Source organism: Cupressus sempervirens, chromosome 7 (assembly GCF_028749045.1).
Source record: "Cupressus sempervirens isolate cs-2001-9-10 chromosome 7, ASM2874904v1, whole genome shotgun sequence".
Classification (NCBI taxonomy): Eukaryota; Viridiplantae; Streptophyta; class Pinopsida; order Cupressales; family Cupressaceae; genus Cupressus; species Cupressus sempervirens.
Window position 1 is genome coordinate 812,067,905 of NC_143124.1, and position 6,000 is coordinate 812,073,904.

Genomic DNA, 6,000 nt, shown 5'->3' on the forward strand with positions numbered 1-6,000 from the left:
CAGCAATTTGTCGAAGGATGTCTTCACGCCAAAATTCCAAGGGAAGACGAGGCAAGCGAACCCAAACTGGCACTGTTGAAGGGAGATCCTCAGCAGAATTAAAACCTGAATGCCAAGGTTTGACAAATAACCCCACATGGTTGTAGAAATAAGGGCCTCCTTCAAAAACACGATCCCGATCAGACATGCAAGAGAATACAACAAAAAAATAACTATTCCCCGCCAACATAATCTCCATATCGCCTTCCACCTGCCATGAGCGGCAGATCCATGCCTCAAGAGCGAATAGGGAAATCCGAATTCCAAGAAATTTGCATATCAAAGCATGCTTGGTCCAATAATCAATGTCCTCCATTACAGCCATTGGAAGAATAACCAGAATAGGGCGATCATAGCTACACGGAAAATAACCATTAACTTTTTTCAGATTGGAGCTCTCCCCTGAATAAAACGATTCAGATCGCATTGCATGCATAGTTGGAGAAGAACCATCTGTTCTCACCAACGGAGAAGAAATCCCAGGCCCTGCCATGCAAACAATAAAACTCCAATCCAAAATTGACTGCAGAAGATATCCAAAAACACCGACGCAAATTATGTCCAGTAGCTAGCAATCCAAACAGAACAGAAAAATAGTAAAGATCAAACACCAAGAACAAGCTAAGGGAAAAACCCTAGCCCAGCCGGCAGCCAACGCTTCTCCACATTCTCCAAATATCAAATCTCCAAGTTCAAGTTATTGTATTTGGTTTTGTGGGTCTGTTGTGATTTTTTGTTATAATTAAATCAAATTAAAAGATAATTTAATGATTTGATTTAATAGAGATTTTACAAAAAAAATTGAAATTTAATTATATTTAATTAATTGAGAAATTAATTAAATAAAAAGGATAAAATTTAAGAGATTTTACTAAAGTTTCATTTTGACGTATTTATATTTATTTAATTTAATGATAATTATTTAAGAGTTTTATTTTAATAATAAACTCTAAATAATGTTATTAATTAAGTTAATAAATATATTATTAAACAATGTATTGTGAATTAATTAAATAAAAGAATGAAACTTAAAGATAAAGTTATAGTTCTAATTTAGGTGTATTTATATTTATTTAAGAGTTTTATTTTAATAATAAACTCTAAATAATATTATTAGTTGAATTAATAAATATATTATTAAAGCGTCTCATGATTCAATAAGAGAGAGTAAGCAATTATTTAATAAGATTTATTTTAATTAAATTGCATAAAGCGTATGCATGAAATTAAAATATAGTAAATTAATTAAAGAGAGAAAACTAATTATTTAAATAAAGATATCTTGTAATTAAATATCTAAAAGAGTTCGGCATGAAAAGGTAAAAGGTAATAAAATAATAAATAGTAATTGATCAACAAGTTCCCTCTCGTGAGCTAGAGCTCATTGTGCAATTACTTGGGTTTTGGAGGAGTAATTTCAAAAAGGATGGTTTTCAAAAAAAGGAAATTGTTGTGTGTTTTGTGCATTCATCGTTTTAGCATCAAATTTAGGTAGGATCTCTGAATTTTCATTCTTCGAATTCATGTCTTCTTCGTGTCTAGATAAATCTATTTTCAGAGTTTTTAAATGTGGTTGAAAAAACCTTTGTGTTAAAATCTTCTCTGCCTTGTTCTTAATACATCTTTGAGCGAAGTAATTTGATTGAAACCCTTGTTTTAGAAAATTGAATTTTCGTTATAAAATTATTTGTGATTTAATTTGAAACCTCGTAATGGATTTATTGTTCTTTGTTTCAGAAACATCTGTGAATGATTATAGTTTTGAAATCTTCGTCTGATTGATTAGAAAATGGGAAGAGGGTTTGGAAAGTTTCCATTTTTAGTAGGTTTCCATTTTTTGGAAAGTTTTCATTTTTGAAAAGTTTCTATTTTTAGTAAGTTGTTATTTTTGGAAAGTTTCCATTTTTAGTAACTTTTCATTTTTGAAAAGTTTCCATTTTTTTTGCTTGAAGAGTGGTCTCTGGGAAATGGCCTTTTCGCTTGGAACTGGCTATTTCGCCTCTATGGCCAGATATGAAGCATGCTGACCAGGCTACTGATGTTGTTGACGGCTGGACTATTCCCAGTCCGCCTCCCAATCCCAAAGATGATTGGGGATTCCATGATTGCAATGAGCTACCTCCCTCAGTAGACACTTCTTTAACTGCCTAAGGGTTGCTATATATATTTATTTTTTATGAATAGTTTATGATTCTAGCTTCAGCCGTGTGAACTCTCGCTGGATGATCTTGTATTCCCTAACCCTTTTTTGTGAATTGTAATTTAAGTATATTATTTTTTAATAGAAAATGACTATTCATCAAAAAAAGTTTCTATTTTTAGTAAATTTTTGTTTTTGAAAAGTTTATATTTTTTAGTAAGTTTCCATTTTTAGAAAAAAATTATTTTTAGTAGGTTTTTATCTTTTGAAAGTTTATGTTTTAGTAGGTTTCCATTTTTGGAAAGTTTTTATTTTTAGTAGGTATCTATTTTTGGAAAGTTTCTATTTTTAGTAATTTTTTATTTTTGGAAAGTTTATATTTTTAGCAAGTTTCTATTTTTAGAGAGTTATTTTTTTAGCTGATTCCCATTTTTGGAAAGTTTCCTTTTTGGAAAAAAAATTCAAAGTTTAATAAATTTAAAATTATTATGGTAATAATTGATAATTATTATTAATAATTTTAATTTGTACTGTTAAAATTTGAAATTTAATTATTTGAAAATTTGATTTATTGCTTTATTATTTAAATATAATTCTAAAGTAAATTAAAAATCAAAGAAATCAATTGGGAGAATTAATGTTTTCTTTTATAAACTTGGATGTATATATATGGTTCAGATATATGAAAATCATTTGTAATACTGAGGAAATTTTATCATTCAAAAACCTTAGTAATTATAATACTTTGAGAAAATGAAAACTGAAACCCTAATTTTGAATATTGAATCTTGTGTTTACTTGATAATGAATTGAACTATGGAACTATGTTTAAATAACTTTATATGAATTAGTTGAATTGTCTGGGATTCTGGTGAGCTCAAGAAAACCTTAGTAAATCTAGTAACTAGAGAAATTGGAAATTGAAACCCTAATGGAGATCGAAAACATTAACAGTAATATTTGGAAATGAAAATAAAAACTTGGAAACCTATAGTGAAGTTTAAACTTGTGTGTTTTTCAAAACAAAATGAATTATGAAAGTTACTTTTGTATGTACTATTTTGATGATGTGTGATTTTACTATTGGCTGTCAGGGTTTGACTTAGCTTTGACCAGTTAGATTGTATTACCAAAGGCTTGGGAGTTTTGTCTATGATGTCATGATGATGCATTGTATAGGATTTTTTATACTCAACCATGGCAATGTGTCTGGTATGCTCTATGAGGTGTTTTGATCTATTGATTATTATTGCTTTCCAGTGTTCTTCTGTGAAACTGAGGTGAATGGTGTGACCTTTCTGATATAACCTTTGAGTCTTTGATCAGTTGTAGTTGGATTGCTTTTCAATCGCTTGTACAGGACTGAGGTGTTTGTATGATTTGTTCCTAGCAATGTCATGCTATGATGTGGATTGATTTATGTGTACTTTCTTGGATCAGTCCTATTAAGATGAATGTATTGGTGGAATATGTGATTATGATCAGTGATTCTCAATACTTGTCAGTTGTTTGTTTAAGAACTGATGTATGGTATGTGGTCTTTTGTGATCTTTTGATTTTACTGAGTTTAGGGTAGGTTATCGTCGTGTTGGGAAGTGGCTTGCAATGGAGGTCGAGGCCCTAAAGAGGCTAACGATTAACCCATTGTAGGTTATTTAATAAGTGATAACATTTCATTAAATGGGTTTTAAATGAATTAATAAGTCATTTCTTTCCTCGCCCATGCCTCTAGTGCTAGTATAGGCTAGGATGGGAGTAGAGAGGACATTTGGTTGCGACCATGCTTTGTTAGTATGCATTATTAGTACGAAAGGATGCTAGTGCCGCATAGAGTCACTAGGGGGGCAGAGGATTAAAAGACTAGCCGAGTAATCTTAGAGTTGGTTTGTGCGATGACACTTGCCCACATGCACAATATCTTTCCTACGTGTCTATGTTGCCTCTAGGTTTAGTTGATACTTGTGTCTTGGTACCCTTTGAGATAGTTTACTTTCAAGTGTTTCCTTGACCTAGAAGTTGGATTTTGACTTTTGAGTTTGTTATCCTATTTAGGACTTGAGTTTATCTCCTCGACGCGGTGGGAGTGGATCTTTTGGGTTCCATGAGGTCAGGTGGTAGTTTTTTTTCTTATACCATTGAGATTCATCTGTTGGATGTCATTGTTAGATGTGTTTGTGCAAATGTTCCTTTCTATCTGAATCTTGTATTTCTATAATGGATGGTTATACATATTGTATTGTATTTCGATTTCATAGATCTTATGAGATGATGTAATCTATTTCATGATGTATATTATTTCAACCTTTCATACCCAGTGACCTATATAGTGGAAGATTGTGCATTTTGTTTATTGCCAAGTGACATCATATATAATTATATATTGTTTAAATGGAATTTGTACTTGTAGTTATTCTTTAATATGAATATATTGGTTTTAGTATTAATTAAGTTTAAATGTGATTCATTATCATGGGACCCTTAAGAGTTGTAACCTATTTATGTGTTGTTGATGTATGAGTGTATGTTAATTGCTTTCGCTATTCTATAATTGTTGTGTATGTTATCTTTAACTTTTAAAAAAAATGTATGCCAAACTTAGTAAAACTTTAGGTTAGTTCTTTCAGATCACATGGCGGAGCATTACATTATATGTGATATAATTATTATTATTAGTTCCTATCAAAGCATGATACTATTGGAATCATTCAATTCCATTTTACAATTAAACTACTAATCAAATGATAGAATTTTTAATTCGTAAATGTAATTTCTAATGTTTGTACTATAAAATTCAAATTGATTTGATCCTTGCAACTTCTAACTCATTTATTTTCAAACGAAAAAGTAAATGTTTAAACTCATTAAAAACATCAATTTTTTTTACAGTTTGCTAATTTGATCAAAGTAAGGTACATTAAATAAACGGATTTAGTGTATGAGTGCATTTCAACACCACACTATACTTTAACATAGTATATTAATAATTAATTTTTAATTTAATTTTTAAATACAATTTATTTAAATTATTATTATTATATTCTAAAAATGTCATTATTTAACTTCTAGGAAGTATAGAGTAAGTTTTTAATAATTATAATTATTTTTAAACTATAGATTTAAATATTTTTAAAATAGATTGTATATTTCACTTTTGAAAATATTTTTAAGATATTACATTAAATATTTAAAATAGTTTGAAGATAGATTATATGTAAAAAAATATTTAATATAGATTATATGTAAAAAATATTTAATATAAAGTATTACACTTATTGAATAAATAAGAATACATTGAATTAAATTAAATATTTAAAAATTTGATACATAATTTTACAAATAATTATTTTTTAAAGCGGGCACGCGTGTGTATAATTTTAAATGATATTAATATTTCAATCCACATCATCAAATATAATATCATATCACTATATTTTTGTCAAGCTCTCTACTACAACAACAACAACATATTCATTTGCTAATTTTTAGAACTAAGGATACATTTTATAATTATATAATTATAAGTTAATCATCACTATATAACAATTCCAAAAGTCAAACCTATTTGGTTATTGTACTAATTATATTTTCAAATTTATATTTCTATAATTTTTTATTTTTTATTTTAATAATTTGCTCTTATTTAACTCAAAAAGTTATATTTATTATTTAAATTTGTTATAAAATACACAAAGCTTGATAATTTCTTATTTCTAAATTTCTTTTTACCCTTTTTATATCTCCTCATTCTTTTTATATCCTCTCGCTCTCTATGTATTTGTCCATTACATATATTTTTCATTTCTACCTATATATTTTTACTT